This window comes from Lithobates pipiens, unplaced genomic scaffold, assembly GCF_037356315.1.
Source record: "Lithobates pipiens isolate NorthernLeopardFrog02 unplaced genomic scaffold, aLitPip1_a1.2 Scaffold_22, whole genome shotgun sequence".
In the NCBI taxonomy this organism is placed as follows: domain Eukaryota; kingdom Metazoa; phylum Chordata; class Amphibia; order Anura; family Ranidae; genus Lithobates; species Lithobates pipiens.
Window position 1 is genome coordinate 315,758,473 of NW_027507784.1, and position 17,836 is coordinate 315,776,308.

Consider the following 17,836-nt stretch of genomic DNA (forward strand, 5'->3'; position numbering starts at 1 on the left):
TCAGCATGTTTCATGTCAGTACCTGTACATGTAGCACACCTGATTGGCTCCAACTGATGCCCCTCCCTCTCCCAGAGTAAATGGTGCTGCACAGGAGGTGATTACCACTTTAAATGTAAGTTCTTATTTAAGTTGCATTAAAAAACAAATCTCATGTTTTGCTGAATACATGACTGCTGTATTTATTATATCTGCTCGGAGGTCAGCTTTGCCAGGGTCAGTTCTGTCCTTCATATCTCAGTTAGAATTTTGGTTTCTCAATCTGTTCCCATTTCAATGATTTGATCCAGCAGAGATCCTGAATTTAGAGGTGTGATGAGCATGGAGGTTGTATAGAGATTATAGAGCGGAGTTACCTCTTCAGCATTCCCTGTTCCCTCCCTTCCACCCTCCTCTCCTCTCCTCTCCTCCTCTCCTCTCCTCTCTCTCTCTCTCCTCCCTCCGGTACATCTGAAGTTTCCTCTTCAGTTTAAGCTTTGCTGGGCTCGCAGACTCCACGCTTTATCCTATCGCACCCCAAGCCTGGGCTCCAGGAGAGGAGAGAAGAGGGGACCCTTGCCCGCAGCACCCCCTGCTCAGCACTCACCTGGATTACTCTTTATTATTATTATTATTATTGGGGGATTGATCAGAGCAGGCAGCATCTCACCCAGAGAGCATCTTCACATCTGGTACCCAGCCCCAAAACCTCTGGATCTGTGGGATCTACTAGATCACTGGAGCTCAGGAGGAGGAGGAGGGGGGCAACCTGTCACCCCCTTCACCCCATCTACTATTATTACTCTTGGGGTTTCATGTGAAGTGGAGGTGAGCTATGCTTTTGGGAAGACAGGAATCCGTTAAATTAAGGTAAGTGCCATCCATTGCCATGTTCAATAAGTGGGGGGTGGTATCTGCTGGTCCTATACTTGGCAGGTCCATGTGCTGCCCATTGGGGGAATGAGGGTTGGCATCCAGTAAAGGGTTAATTGTCGGGCAGTTTTGGCAGGACTTAACTCTTCCCCTGCGCAGGAGAAGGAGACTGCAGGAACAGTGATCAGCCCCAGGTCTTAATGAGTTTTAAAAAAAAAAAACAATATTTAACCCCCACTTTTCCAAGCAGCTGGCAAAACAGGGGCAGTTTTGACAGCAATTCACCCTTGCTTGGCCAGCTGTCTCAATTTGTGTTGGCTTATCCCTTTACCTTGGCAAGTTGGCGCTGCTGGAGCTGCTTTAACCCCTTAGTGTGTTCCCCTAGTCATTATTTAACCCTTTTCTGTAAGTGTTTAACCCTTGCAGGCTGGGGTGGGAGTTTTCAGCTCAGTGTAACCCTTTGCTTTGCTGGCTGTTTGTAATCAGGGCAAAAAGGGAGGGAGTATTGAGGGCATTCAACCCCTGGATTTTCCAACAAATTAATACACATACACACATATATATATATATATATATATATATATATATATATATATATACACACACACAGTGTTTAACGCTTGCTGTGCCAGGTTGGGCCCCGGAGGACAAGGGGTTTGGTCTGGCAGGCAGTTAACCCTGGCTTTGCCAGTATGCTTTCTCAATCTGTTATAATCTTTACTTTTCCTAGTTCTCTGTCATTACAGATGAGAGGGCTTTGTCTTAGGCAGCCTCAGTTAACCCTTACTTCCCCAGCTGCAACTTACCACTCACAGTTTTGCAGCCCTTAACCCTGGCTTTGCTGTGCCAGGTTGGGCCCTGGAGGATAAGGGGTTGTTCTGGCAGGCACTTAACCCCTGCTGTGCCAGCAAGTTAACCCTTGCTTTTTCCTAGTCACCTTACAGATGAGATAGCTTTGTTTTAAGCCTTACTTAACCCTTCCTTTCCCAGCTGCAACTGTTCACAGTTTTGCAGCATTTAACCTTTGATTTGCCAGGATCAAGAGGAAGCTTTAGCAGAGGGAAAGCTATCTTTTGACAATTTATTCTATTATGTACATCTTATTTTTTAGCCTCTTAACAGTTTTAACCCTTGCAGGTTGCTCAATAAAAGATTGCACATTAATAAATGGCAAGACATTTAAAGTCTATACATTTTACATAAACTAGTGCAGATTTTTTTTTTTTACAGGGGAAGGGGAAGAGGAGGGGAATTTCTCATCATTAAGAAGAAGAAAGCTTCTCTTTAAGTTAAAAGAACAAGCTGTTAAAGTGTAATTCTTTATTAGAATCTTCTTCCTTTTCTCTCAGCAGCAGAAGGAAGGTGGAGGGGGCTTGGGGGGGGTTTATGTAAGACTTAACTTCACTTATTTGCAGAGTACATATGCAATACCCAAGGCTGGGTGCAGGAAATCATTCCTCCTTGGTTCTCAGCCTTGTTTTCCACTTTTTACAAATGTGTGTTTGCCTAATTTGGGCACAGCCATCCTTTGTAAGGCTTGCATGGCCAAGGCAAAAAAAAATCAGTACTTGGAATATATAATATGTACAGTAGGTGGCTACAGCACATTGGCTGTCTGCGAATTGTATACATTACATGTGTAGCCTGGGCATGATCATGCTTTTTAGACAGCATGCACTATATGATCTATAGGAACATTAAGACCCTCATGACTCTATTATGGATGCCTATTTACTCTGGGTACTGAATCAGCCCATAGATCATGTACATTGCATATACAGAACTGTATTTTCATATTTATGCCTTGGGGTGTTTATGCATTTTCTCCCCTTGGAGGGACATACTGTACTGCCAGATTTAGTTGTGCAGTGTATAGACATCACTCTGGGCAAGTATACATTAAAAAAAGTGGCTGGCGTATAGTATTGTGCAGGATTTGGTACTGTATTATGTAGTAAGGGTATAAGACTATGTCCTTTAAGGATGTCCTATTTTAATACACAATTAATTCAAGAGAGTGAAATGATGGTGGCGATTAAAGGGCTTCAGAATTGTCCATTAAATGCCTTCTTCAAGTGGGCATGGTACCCATTCTTAGATTATTATTTTTTTTTGCTAGCAATAAGGAATATTAGGGAGTGCCCACTTGCAGACAAAGAGCTCCAAATACTTTGGAGCTTCTGTTCTTAGATGAGCAATAATCTTGAAAACTCACTTAAATTTGCCATCATTAAGAACACTATAGTGACATCTTTTTGTATGTAAGATGCTTAAGAGGAAAAATGTGCTTTATTAAATTACAAGCTCGTAATTTACCGCTCAGCTGCGAGTTCCTTTCTTGTGCCACTTCTATTTCTCTCCTTAGCAAATCTCTCCTATTGTCTTCTCACTGTCTCCATCATTTCAAATATGTGCCTCAATATTTTTTTTTTGCTTTCGGCTGGCTCAGTTTTTCTTATGTGCTCCACTTGTCTTTTAGTACTAGTATGATATTTGACTTGTCTTGTGCGTGTGTTTTGTGACTTTTTTTTTTTACATGACCTTGGTGCTCCCGCCTTTTTTTTTTGCTGTTATTTGTTCCAACTCTTTCTCAGGCTCCGTTTGAGGTTTAGGTTGGCTATAGGTTCCATGGAGGTAGGTTGCCTTAGATCTTTCTTGAGCAGGCTTTCCCAACATGGAGGAACCCTTAAAATAACTTTCGGATCGCAGTGAACCCCTGGTAATAACTGCTTGTATCTTCAACTTACGATATATTAGTGTGGTGGTCAGTGGGAAGAATGCTCTTTCTACTGGTGGTCAGTTGGAAAAATTCTCCCCTTACAGATAGCTAAAAAAATATCTATGGGGCCAGTGGTTACTTATCTGAGAGGCAGAAATTGCTCATTGCTTGGGGATCCCCTATTAATCCTAGAGTTCTAAGGAAACCCTAGCAACATATGGAAGAACCATAGGGTTCCATGGAACCCTGGTTGAGGAAAGCTGTTCTAGGGAGTTATGTTCCTCAGCTCATCACTACATCTGACGTACAGTGACAGAGCAAGGAAGACACTGAATTGTTTCCCTTCCTTGCTTCAAACTTCTACCCTCAGAGAAACTTTCAGATAGTTGTCAACAGTCAAGAGAGAAGGTTCCATGTTTTAGAAATGGACTGCCAGAAATGCTACAGCAACATCAAAGTGTAATACATATTCTTGGTTTGTTTATTTTTTTTAAATAGTTAGTCAGTGCCGTTTAGCTTTTTCATATACTTATGGTGTTTTAGTTGAATATTTTTCAGTGGTGAATTTACAATGTCAACACTGCTTTTTATAGTCTAGCACAGGCATTCTCAGCCCGCGTTTTGTGGTACCCTAGGGTTTCTCTAGAGGCTGCTAGGGATTACTTGAGTAGTGGTGGGCATGGAGAATTCATTTCCTGCTTGACCATCAACGAAAGAGGATGCTTCACTGACCACCAGTGTAAGGTGGCCCTTCTCCCAATGATCACCAATCTAGGGTACTTCTTCCACTGACATACAATGTAAAGAAGCACTAAACTAAAAACCAATGGAAAGGGTCTATTCTCCACTGATCACAAATGGAAAGGGCCACTTCTCCACTGACCACCAATGCAAAGGGTCACTTCTCCTCTGGCCACCAATGGAAAGGACCACTTGTCCACTGACCACTAATAGAGAGGGTCACTTCTGAACTGACTACAAATGGAAAGAGCCACTTATCCACTGATCACCAATGGAAAGGGTCACTTCTCCGTTGAGCATCAATGGAAAGGGTCACTTCAAATGGAAAGCTCCACTTCTTTATTGACCCCAAATGGAAAGGGCCACTTCTCTATTGACCACAAATGGAAAGGGCCACTTCTCCAGTGACCACAAATGGAAAGGGCCACTTCTCTATTGACCACAAATGGAAAGGGCCACTTCTCTATTGACTACAAATGGAAAGGGCCACTTCTCTATTGACTACAAATGGAAAGGGCCACTTCTCTATTGACCACAAATGGAAAGGGACACTTCTCTATTGACCACCAATGGAAAGGGCCACTACAATTTTTACCGTCTGGGTTTTTTTTCTAGTCATTATGCATCTTACCTTTACTTAGTAATTATCACTGAAAATAATTATATCATATAGTTCATGGAGTGTTAAAAATGATCACCTTTGGTTGTTAAATTTTTAGAATATTCCACATTTTTTATTCTTTAATTTATTTTAATATCTACAACTTACTAATCATGATAATGTACCATTAACTGGTTATAAAATTACTTTGCAGCAGGGGGTTCACCGAGATAATAATAATTGAATCTTCCTCTGGTGCAATAATGATTGAGTAGGACTGGTCTAGCATTATTGACTGTATCATAATACAGCCCTCTAATATGTTATAGAGCTAACCTAAAGCAGATGTAAATGTAATCACTAAAATCTCATATGAGCTTTAACACAGAGATGTCATTTCAAAAGTCATTAGCAATCTTTTTAAATATACAGATGGTAATAAAATAATACATGGCGATCCTCCTATTGAGGTCCTTCTCCAGGAACTTCCTGTTAAAGACATTTCTCTGTGCCTGGCCTATAAAACATACAACAGGATCACCAGACCAAATGTTAATGGAGTCCACTTTAATTATTCATCATATGATCAAATAAAACAGCCAAAGTATTTCAGGGGCCAACAACACTCTCCCTCCAGGGGACTTTAACAAGGCTTATGACGCGTACACACGGCCGGATTTTCCGCCAGACTAGGTCCGACGGTCTTCCCGATGGACTTTCGGCAGAGTTCCAACTGACTTTCTGAAATAACGGACTTGGCCACACACGAAAGGACTAAATTTGTTAGTTTTGAACATGATGACGTAAGACGGAACTAAAAAAGGAAGTTCAATAGCCAGTAGCCAATAGCTTCCCTTGCTTGTATTTGGTCCGTCGGACCAGCATACAGATGAACGGTTTTCCCGATAGGAATTGAGTCCGTCGGACAGATTTGAAACATGTTCTATTTCTAGGTCCGTTGTTTTGTTTTAACGAAAAACGATCGGTTTAGCTCACACATTATCGGATTGTCTGACAGACTGATTCCATCGGACCTAGTCTGCCGTAAAGTCCGGCCATGTGTACGCGGCATCAGAAGCCCCGTACACACGATCAGAAAATTGTACAACAAATAACGCTTTCGAAGCGATCGTACGATAATCGGATCGTTAGTACACAGCTTTCGAGGGCTGATCATAACAGTTCATCCGATATTATCTGATTGGACATGCACGTAAATTTTCCTTTAATCAGTACATTTGACGTTCGAAAATGCAATACAAATACACTACAACACGTCATCACTTCCAAATTTTTATTCCGTTGTACGAGAATTTTTGTGACTTTCGTAAACTCTTCAGGTTCGATCTGAGATTAGCATGAAAAAAAAAAAACGAACGATCATTTGTCCAATAATCTCATTGTGTGTACCAGGCATTGTTAGCAAAATTAAATATCAGATAGATCTTTAAATCTTTAGTTTGCTGGTAAATCTCTAGAACAGCTGTGCAGCATGTGTCAGTCTGCAAATTCTCTGCCCCTATCTCCTGAATGTGTTCCTGCGATTTTCACACAAGCCTCGGATGAGGACTGCAAGTGGCGGTTTCAACCCACATTGTACAGGCATGGTCTACTGTTGTCACCATGGGAAAAAAAACCTACCCTCATAACTGCAATGCAGCCATCACTGGAAAACATGAAAAAAAAGGAAGTGGCTGCAAAGGGGCTGCAGGCAATCAAAAGCACTGAGATGTAACAAACAGTAAATAAAAGACAAGCAAGGTTTCTATTTTACCAATGACCATCAGTGCCACCTATCAGTGCCATCTATCAGTGCCCATCAGTGCCATCTATCAGTGGTACCTATCAGTGCCCATCCGTGCCACCCATTCGTGCCACCCATCAGGGCCCATCAGTGCCATCTTATCAGTGCCTATCAGTACCACCTTAACTGTGCCTATTAGTGCCCACCAGTGCAGCCTATCAGTGCCCACCAGTGCAGCCTATCAGTGCCCACCAGTGCCGCCTCATCAGCGCATATCAATGAAGCAGAAAAATTATCTATTTGCAAAATTTTATAACAAACTATTAAACATGATTAATTTTTTTTCAAAATTTTCCATTTTTTTTGTATGTTTAACAAAAAATAAAAACCCCAGCTACGATTAAATACCACCAAAAGAACGCTCTATTTGTGGGAAAAAAATGATAAAATTGTAATTTGGGTACAGTGTTGTATGACCGCGCAATTGTCATTCAAAGTGCGTCAGCGCCGAAAGCTGAAAATTGGTCTGGGCAGGAGGGGGGTTTAAGTGCCCAGTAAGCAATTGGTTAAAAAGCCAGTTGTTTTTGATACATGTACTTATATCTGCATTTATTAAAGTGGAACTAAAGGCAGAGATACTCAGTTTTTGAATGGTTCCTCTGCCAATATTCAGATCTCTGCATTGGTTGGCGTGGGGTGACGTCACTCCTGCATATGAGCAGACACTAGATGTCCTGGCATACAAGATTGAGACATCCACTAGGGTTGCCACCCTTTCTTTAAGTCAAACCAAAACACTTTAGCAGCACACAGCTAAAAAAAAAAAATTATAGTATAAATTATACATATATTTTACTATTAAATAACATTTCTAATCATATGAAGTTAATAACAAGAGTCCCCCTTTACATCAGAGTCCACAGAGTTCTCCTTTAACATCAGAACTTGCAGAATTCCCTTGCACTGTAAGGGGGGACTCTGCAGACTCTGATGTAAGGGAGAACACTGGGGACACTAACATAAAGGATACTCTGGGAACCCTGATTTAAGGGGAACACTGAGAACTCAGATGTACAGAGAGGACTCTGATGTAAGGGGGAACACTGTGGCCTCAGGTGTAAGGCCTGATTCACACCTATGCATTTTCAGTGCTTTTTGCATTTCAGGGATTTGCACTACAGAACGTGTTCCATAGGAAACCATGTTAAATGGACTGCAGTGCAAATCTGCAAAATGCAAAAAGCACTAAAAATGCATAGGTGTGAATCAACCCTAAAGAGGAACTGTGATATAAGGGGTGCTCTGAGAACCCTGATTTACCTTGGTGTACTCACTCAGAGGCAGGAGAGAGAAGAGGGGAGACTTCAATCACAGACTGGGTTGGATGGTGAGCTCACTCACCCCTTGACAGTCAGCACCTCTCATCCAGATGTATCTGAGGCTGCTGGACTGGATTTGTGGCCCCCACATTCCTTTTCTGAGGCACAGGCCTGGGGATTGGAGTGTGGGCAGACACAGAGGGGTAGGAGCAAGAGGTGCAGATCGAGCCCTCTCTCCTCTCCCGCCTGTATGGGGGGGGGGGGTAGTTAGTGCTGGCTTTGGGCAGTGTGAAAGGGAGTGTAATGGTGTGTACCGGGCTTTTCGATGTACTAGGTCCGACGGACTTTCCAAACTAGCGGACTTGGCCCCACACAAGCACACCAAAGTCTGACAGATTTGAACGTGATGACATATGACCGGACTAGAATAAGGAAGTTCATAGCCAGTAGCCAATAGCTGCCCTAGCGTCGGTTTTCGTCCGTCGGACTAGCATACAGATGAATGGATTTTTCAACCGGACTCAAATCCGTCAGAAAGATTTGAAACATGTTTTATTTCTTTTCTTTTATTTCCAATTCCCTCTTCAGCATCCTGTGATTGGAAGGGGCGCTCGCAGGCACACCGGACCTCCCTCCCACACTTATGGAGAGGCAGCATATACAAAATAAATTATTCTGAGTATTGGTCAATGGATCAGCTAGTTTTCTTTTTTGCAAACCTCCAGAGCTGGGACAGTAAAAATAAGTTAAATAAGCTAACATTGTTAACTTCCTATTAGGATTTCTAGTCGCCTGGGTATCGCTTTCGAGTTCAGAACTGGAAAACGCACGCAGGTTAGAAGTTAGGGTGAAGTTAGAATACCAGATCTGGGTATTTGTTGGAAAATATCGAAGACACAGGATGAGAATTGCACCCCGTTAGTTATCACTTTAGCAACTTCTGAAAGGTTTTTGGAACTGAACTCTGGTATTTTTGTATAAGGTATTCATTCAGCGGGGTCTACCCATGTTGCAAGGGTTCAGTGCTGTCAAGTAATTTGATAGAGGAATAAGCTGCAATATTTACCATATTCCTTACCACATTGTGCAAATGGCCCTCCAAAGTGTCTTCTCGTCAAAGCTTTGGCCAATGTTCACACTTATACCATACTAGCAGTCCTACATCATACGTGAGAATACGTGAGGCCCCACCCAAATCCTGGAGAATCTAAGAGAAAAGTTGAGAGCTGGAATCCTGCCAGAGTGAGGAAAAAGGTAAGTGTTACCCTCGGTTAACGATTATCTGTGTTGGGAAGACCAGAAAAATCAAGGGCTTTCCCAACAGACACAGAAATGCACTGCTCTTTAGGAGACACGTTGGGTGGCATTAATTCTTAATGGCACCCTCATACATCAGCAAACAGCGTTATTGCAATTTTACAAAGGGTTAGGGACTTCTTTCCCGTGTTTTTGGTGAGTAGGGCAGGCCATTGAAAGGAATGGGCTTCCCTACACGAGACATACGGGAATGCCCAAAAAAAATATGTGCACAAGGTTACAGGTTGAACCTAGCTTTACAGCTTATTCCTCTACCCCTAGAACTAACAAGTAGTTGCAGTGCAGGGAGGGGGCACTACAAGGGTATTTTTTACAATTTCAGATTTAAATTCATTAATTTCACAACAGGTAACCAAAGAAAATGTTATTAAAAGGTTGACTAAAAGACTGTGCTTCTAGATATTTAGGCCTTATATCGGTGCTGGTGCTATGATGTTCTAACCAGGTCACATCATAATGCGCTCTACAAAATGCCCATACATTGATATCTTCTTCATGTCTTCTCCCTTAGGTGCCGTTTGCTATCATGACTGATGGCGAGAGAAGAGAGCCTTTTCAGCCTCTGGCAGGGGATGACATCAGGGTTCCTATCCCCCCCATGCCACCGGCGGGGGAACCCACGGAGGAGGACGATGGTGGAAGTGCAGAAAAGTTGGCCTTGGGGAGCATGGGTTCTGGAGAGTCATCTGGACAAGGTCAGGGCCGGCAAGGCTCCGAAGAAGAAGAGCAGATTCCCTACCCGACTTTGGCTCACACCGTGTTCTTCTGTCTCCAACAAACCACCCGACCGCGAAGCTGGTGCCTCAAACTGGTCTGTAACCCATATCCTTTCCAAGAGTGCTGGAAAGCTTATTGAATCTTTGTTGTGCCCGTTTCCTCTCATGCAGGACAGGGCAGTTGGTAGATTAAGTCGTGTCCTTTTTAAAATGCCTGAGTTGTATATAAAATGTTATATTTTGTTGGATGGAAACTTACGATGGGCTAATACATTGGGAGAACCACGTGGCTGCTATCTCTTGGATGACTTGAAGTGGTAGTGCTGCTGAAGGAACATGAAGCAAAGCATACTGGTTATTAAAGAAAAACTCTGGTCTAATTATGAAGCAGGCTACTGATCACTAAAGATAACCAATTCAAATTTTAGCCTTCTTCCATGTCTACCATTGTCCTCACAAATTTTTACATCAACACCCACCTCTACATGGTGCACATATTGGAACACAACAGGCAAACTTTGAATTAAATTTCATCCGCAGTGTCTAAAATATTACGTTGTGCTCATGTACCTGGTAGATACCTTTCCATAGAAAATGTTTTAGTTTTTTTCTAAATGGTGATATGGTGCCTAATGGATGCAAGTGGAGTTTTTCTTCAAACGGTATGAAATGCCTTATGTTTCTTGGAATCTGGGTGATGCCAGAGGAGATGGCATGGATATTATCTTGCTGGGACTTTCAAGCTGTGTCTGAAGGAGTCACTTAAAATAGGAGAAGTGAGCATGCTGCTTATTAAGCCTTGGAAAAAAAAAAAAATGACGATGCCCTGGTTTGATAATCATTGTTCTGATTTTCTGGATCTCAAATATCTTGGCAGTGCCTCTATGGGATTTATTAAATGTATAGCTTCTCTTTAATTACCTGATGTGGTTTATGCTGATTGCTTTGCGGAAGCTGTTCCTTTTCCTCCAGTGCTGAATATACAGTACTGACACTCTTAACCCTGTTAGCCTCGTTTGGCAAAAACCCTCTACTGTATATGCACCGAAGTGTCTGATGGCCTTCACCAAGCCACCAGATCTTCCATTCATGGTTCTATTGCAGAAATAGATAAACTAATGTGGGCAACAAGAGTGATCCAACCTTTACGTCTTAAGTCAAAAGGGTACCTGTCACCAGGGCAGGACTTAGGGTGGTGGGGGCCCCTGGGCTTGAGTCATTTTCGGGTCCTACCTTCTATACATTATCGGATTTATCGGCGTATAACATGCAGTGGTGTATAACACGCACCCAAAGTTTAGGAGGGGGTTTTAAGGAAAAAAAATTACATTTAAATGCCCATCAATGCACCCTTATCAGTGTCCATCTGCAGCCTTGCCTGTCCATCTGCAGCCTTGTCCAGTGTCATTGCCGCCTTGTCATTTGTAGCCTTGTCATTGCAGTCTTGACATTTAAAAATGGCGTCGCCAAGATACATCTTGGCAGCTCTAGGGTCCTCTTGGCGGCTCTCGGGTCCTGTCGCAGTCCCGAGCGGAGCAGAGAGTATCCGAGTGTACTCGGCTTGGCTCACGTTCACACCCAGTCCCTGTGTTATGTCCATCATAGGGCGGGACTGGGCGTGACTGTGAGCGGAGCTGAGCCGAGTACACTCAGCTATGTATCTCAGCGGGGCCCCCTATTTGGCGGGGCCCATGGGTTTGAGCCCAGTCAAGCCCAACGGTAAGTCCTGCCCTGCCTGTCACCCAAGATAGGACACCTTACTTGGGCCTATAGTCTAGTTTGGCCTTTTCTGCCTCCAGATCCAGTGACGTCACTAGTTCTTGAGAAATTAAGAGGCTAAACTTTGGTTTATAAAACTCTAGCCTGAAGGTGACAGGTACACTTTAAATAAAATAAAAAAACAATTTTCTGTCTTCTGTATAGTCATTTTAAGTGCCAACCGTTGTTTTCCAGAACAGGTACAGTCATCAAGGAGAAGTTCAGACAGGCAGTGGCCTAAGATGGGTCAAGTTAAGGGGCTTTGATAGTGCGGCATTAGGACACAGTGAATAAACCATGATATCTGTTGTAAAAACTGACCTTGTCTGGCCAAGATGAAAAAAAAAGAGTCCTCCTGACTGACATTATCATAAAATGCTTCTTGTGTTGTACGCGCTAATTATCTTAAGCAACCTAAATGGCGCTTGGGAATTTACTGTCCACTAAACAGAAAATTAAGCTTAATCAGTAGAGAAAAGAACAGGATGTAAAGTGTAGCAACTCTAGCAACCAATCCAAAATCATCCTGTGGATTTTGGTAACCTAGAATCTGACTGACTGCTATAGATGACCACACTTTCCATGTCTTCATATCTATTGATAATAAGTATTTCAAATAAGCCAAACAAAAAGAGATATATATGATATGCTTGATAATGTGGTATATCTTGGTGTGTATTATACAGTTGTTGTTAATAAATTACTTTATGTTTTTTTTTCTGCTTTATTTGTATACTAAATGATCTAGCTAGCCCATACCTCCCAACAACTCCAAAAGATAAGCTAAGACATTAACTGTTGTCCCCAGTTTAACCAGACTGGCCCTCAATGACCATATTTTGGGCAAGTCCAACCATAGAGGATGTTAGGCTTTCAGAATCTAAAAGTGTGACTTTGAAGGTATGATGTCGCCCATTGCAGGCCAGGAACATTATATACATTACATTTTTCGTATTTTTGGTATTTTATGGCACAAGTGTCCATTTTGGTTGTATAAAAATAGTTTCAGAATCAGTTTTTTAAAAATGTTAGAATGATGATGCCATAGAGACCGTCCGGTGCGTTCGTAGACTTGTGCAACAAATTTGTCTACAGTTAGATGGTGATGGCTCTGGCTTTACATTAACAAAGCCCAAATAGCGAGATAGTCAATAAAAAAGGAGGGGAGGGGGGAGCAGGCTATGCACATAACAGCATTATGCATTGCCTGTTTTTTTTAATATGACTGTTTATGCTACGGAGCTGCGAGAAGCTCAGCGGGGAGTGTGTGTGTGGGGGGGGGGGGGGCAGGGATGGGATTTTTTACAAATCATTAATTTTTTATTACAAATGTATTACTATTTATTCATTACTAATTTATTATTATAATATAAATCACTTTATTCTGAACTCTAGTCTTTACAGTATAGCTTTGAACATCCTGTTATGTAGTGTATGTGTGTGTGTGTGTGTATATATATATATATAGATAGATAGATAGATAGATAGAGATAGAGATAGAGATATCTAGATATATCTATAGATAGATAGATAGATCTATCTTTCTATCTATCTATCTATCTATCTATCTATATATGTATATGTATATGTATATACATATATATATCTATATATATATAGATATATATATGTATATATGCATATGTGTGTGTGAATATTCTTTTTTTTTTTTTTTTACATAAATGCATTCTCAACTCAGCTGTATTAAAGCTGAACTCCGTAATTACAAAATATAATCTAAATGCATCCTTTGTTTATTTTTACTTGAATTTTGGTGTGCGTTTTGTGTATTTGTTGCAGATATGTGCAGTAATCAAGTGTAAAAATTTACCTTGGTGTAAATTTTACAAGGTAGTATCTGGTTTTAGAAAGGCATTTGGCCACACGTGGCAGATTTATATGCTTTGTGGCTATTGAGGATTATATTTAAACAAGAGTTTTTGTGCCTGACGGTCAGATAAGGGATCTGTGAACAGGAAAACTAAATCAACTCACAGATTTCAGTGGCAGTTTATTGACGACTACCTCCAGCCCCATAACAGAAGGTCTGCATCACCATACATAGGATGTAAACAATGCAGGTGCCTGTGCATTGCATCCATGATGCACTGATCATGGTTGAAATGCTCCACGCGTGAAATATATATAAAGTAATAATATATATTATAAAAATAATATATAATAATAAAAGTAATATAAAATAATAATATATATTATTAAAATAATATATATATATATATATATATATATATATACCCCATATATTTATGGGAAGTCAGTACAGGTCGGCCTTAGGGTATTGGGGCTCCAAATTTGCACCATAGGTGCTAAAGAGTCTCCCCTGCAAGTGTGCAAAGTTTTGGCTGGTTTTCACCTCGTGGTTTCCCAGAAACAGGAGCTCAATGTCAGTCACTTTGATCACATTTTGCTTCTAGCTGGACAGAGATCTGTCTGGCATGACCCCCCCCCCCCCCCCCCCCCAGACATGCCAGACAGATCTCTGTCCAGCTAGAAGCAAAATGTGATCAAAGTGACTGACATTGAGCTCCTGTTTCTGGGGAACCACGTGGTGAAAACCAGCCAAAACTTTGCACACTTGCAGGGGAGACTCTTTAGCACCTATGGTGCAAATTTGGAGCCCCAATAACCTAAGGCCGACCTGTACTGACTTCCCAAAAACGGTACCCCAGGACATCAAATTTTAGCATTGGTTATATACTATATATATATATATATATATATATATATATATATATATATATATATATATATATATATAAAAGCTTACACGTTTCAGGTGGAGGGGCCCTTGCGTCAGGCCAGAAGGTCAGTGTTCTGGGATTTGCTTTGCATATGTACAGTTGCTAATATAATGAGATAAAGGCATTGATTTACTATAACTGGAGAGTGCAAAATCTGGTTCAGCTGTGCATGGCATCCAATCAGCTTCTAACTTCAGCTCAATTAAGCTTTGACAAAAATAACCTGGAAGCGGATTGGTTTCTATGTAGAGCTGCACCAGATTTTGCACTCTCTAGTTTTAGAAAATCAACCCCAAAGCACGACCTGTTATACGTTCCCATGAATGTGGGTGCATTTATGATTTTTTTTTGCAAAAGGTGCCTTTCAGAAGAGTTCTGGGTTTCTTTCTCCATCGCTTCCGATCTGCTTAGTTGCTGCAAATCAGTGACTCAAAGTATCAAACCTATTGAATGAATGAAATACTTGTATAGCGCACAATGCGAACTGAATCGCCTCTATTGGGTGCTAGACTCTGATATACACCCTTCCTTGATAGGAAACGTATATATTTTCATAAGCCAAATTCTAAAATCTAGGATTTGATGTAAAAAATTAAAAAAAAGATTGCATTAAAAAAATTTATGTTTTTGACTGCCCAAATAAAATGTATGTCATAAATAATAAAAAGTAATAATAGATAAAAATATAAAATATATATATATATATATATGTTGCTGTGCTCCAAATATTAAGGTGCTAGTGTGATCAATAAAGTGCTAAATATACAGAATCATAAATATACAAGTGGATATAACAAATATCAAAGATTCCAAATGACGGAAATAAACTGCGATTGCACAAGAAATCTGCTATACAATCTTACCAAAAAGTCCATAAAACCTATGTAATAAAATATAAGTTCAAGTACAAATGAATAACGTGGTAGATAAATATGAAAATTGATATATAAAAAATATAAAAATTAAATAATTAAAAAGTCTTCAGAGAAGGGTGCTGGTGATTAAAGTGCTGTGTTGCATCAAACAGTGGTGGCAAAAGTTAAATAATTAAATAAGCACCCTTCTCTGATGACTTTTTAATTATTTCATTTTTCATTTTAATCAATTTTCATATTTATCTACCACTTCATTCAATTGCACTTGAACTTATATTTTATTATGTGGATTTTATGGACTTTTTGTTATGATTGTATAGCAGATTTCTTGTACAATCACAGTTTATTTCCGTCATTTGATATTTGTTATATCCACTTGTATATTTATGATTCTGTATATTTAGCACTGTATTGATCACACTAGCACTTTAATATTTGGCGCACAGCAACATATATTGTTTTTTTCACTTTTCTTCTTGGGTAGGGGTTTGACCCCTGTTGGTGTTTGCTGCAACCAAATTTTCTTTTACTACACAACTCAGGTAGCGCGGGAACATAAATTTTTCTATCAATAGATAAAAATAATATATGATAAAAAAAAGTAATATGACATAATAATATATGTTGTAAAAATAATATATAATAATAAAAGTAATATAACATAATAATATATATTGTAAAAAGTAATATAACATAATAATATATATTATAAAAATAATATATAATAATAAAATTAATATAACATAATAATATATATTGTAAAAAATAATATATAATAATAAAATTTATATAACATAATAAAATATATTGTAAAAAGTAATATAACATAATAATATATATTGTAAAAATAATATATAATGGTAAAAGTCATATAACATAATAATATATATTATAAAAATAATATATAATAATAAAATTAATATAACATAATAATATATATTGTAAAAAATAATATATAATAATAAAATGTATATAACATAATAAAATATATTGTAAAAAGTAATATAACATAATAATATATATTGTAAAAATAATATATAATGGTAAAAGTAATATAACATAATAATATATATTGTAAAAAGTCATATATAATAATAAAATTAATATAACATAATAATATATATTGTAAAAAGTCATATAACATAATAATATATATTGTAAATATAATATATAATAATAAAAGTAATATAACAAAATAATGTATATTGTAAAAAGTAATATAACATAATAATATATATTGTAAAAATAATATACAATAATAAAAGTAATATAACATAATAATATATATTGTAGAAAGTAATATAACATAATAATATATATTGTAAAAAAAATAATATATAATAATAATAAAAGTAATATAACATAATAATATATATTGTAAAAATAATATATAATAAAAAAAAAAAAAAAGTCAACACATTTCAGGTGGAGGACTTCTTGCATCAGGGTTTAGGAATTTGTCAGTGTTCTGGGATTTGATTTGCATATGTACAGTTGCTAATTTGATAAGAAAAAGAAATTGATTTACTAAAAACTGGAGAGTGCAAAGTTTGGTTCAGCTGTGCATGGTAGCCAATCAGCTTCCAACTTCAGCTTCTCCAATAAAGCTTTGGCAAACATAACCTGGAAGCTCAGGGAAAGGGATATCATCATCCAGGTAGATCAAATTGGAATGAACCTCTCCCCTAGTTTAGAAGACACAGGTACTGGCAATGCATGTAACAATGAAATTCCTGACAGCTGCACTCCAAAAAGTAGCCTTTACTCATCAAGAAAAATCAAAAATACATGCCACAGCAGAATGGACAGAAGGACTGACGCATTTCACACTATCAAACAGTGCTTAATCATAGCTCATGCACTGTTTGATAGTGTGAAACGCGTCAGTTCTGATGTCAGTTCTGATGTCAGTTCTGATGTCCGTTCTGCTGTGGCATGTATTTTAGATTTTTCTTGATGAGTAAAGGCTACTTTTTGGAGTGCAGCTGTCAGGAATTTTTCTCTATTTCATAACCTGGAAGCTGATTGGTTTCTATGGAGAACGGCGCCAAATTTTGCATTCTCCAGTTTTAGCAAATCAATCGTAACTGACGTACAAGGTGCAATATACCCTCTAGACCAGGTTTAACCAAACTATGACCCTCCAGCTGTTGCAGAACTACACGCCCCATTGTAAAAATCTGATATTGACATGACTAGGCATGATGGGAATTGTAGTTCCTGAAAAACTGGAGGGCCGTAGTTTGGAGACCCCTGCCCTGGACGGTCACCTACCCATGACTGGTTGAGCTATGAAATGGATAAACTGGGTGGCTATGATTGGCTGATCATTTGTTACAAGTGCCCTCTCTGTTTTTGCTCTGCCATATAAAATAAGCCCCATGACTCCCGGATAATCCCATCCTCTTGGCAGAATCTGATTCCCATCATGG

At 39.2% G+C, this 17,836-nt stretch overlaps 1 long non-coding RNA gene across 1 annotated transcript; it reads left to right on the top strand.

Annotated features, from left to right (window-relative positions):
* Positions 1–410: 410 nt before the first annotated feature.
* Positions 411–12,480, top strand: LOC143924904 (uncharacterized). The gene is made up of 2 exons (XR_013261920.1): positions 411–849; positions 9,805–12,480. It is a non-coding gene; the product is annotated as an uncharacterized LOC143924904 (long non-coding RNA).
* Positions 12,481–17,836: the final 5,356 nt, after the last annotated feature.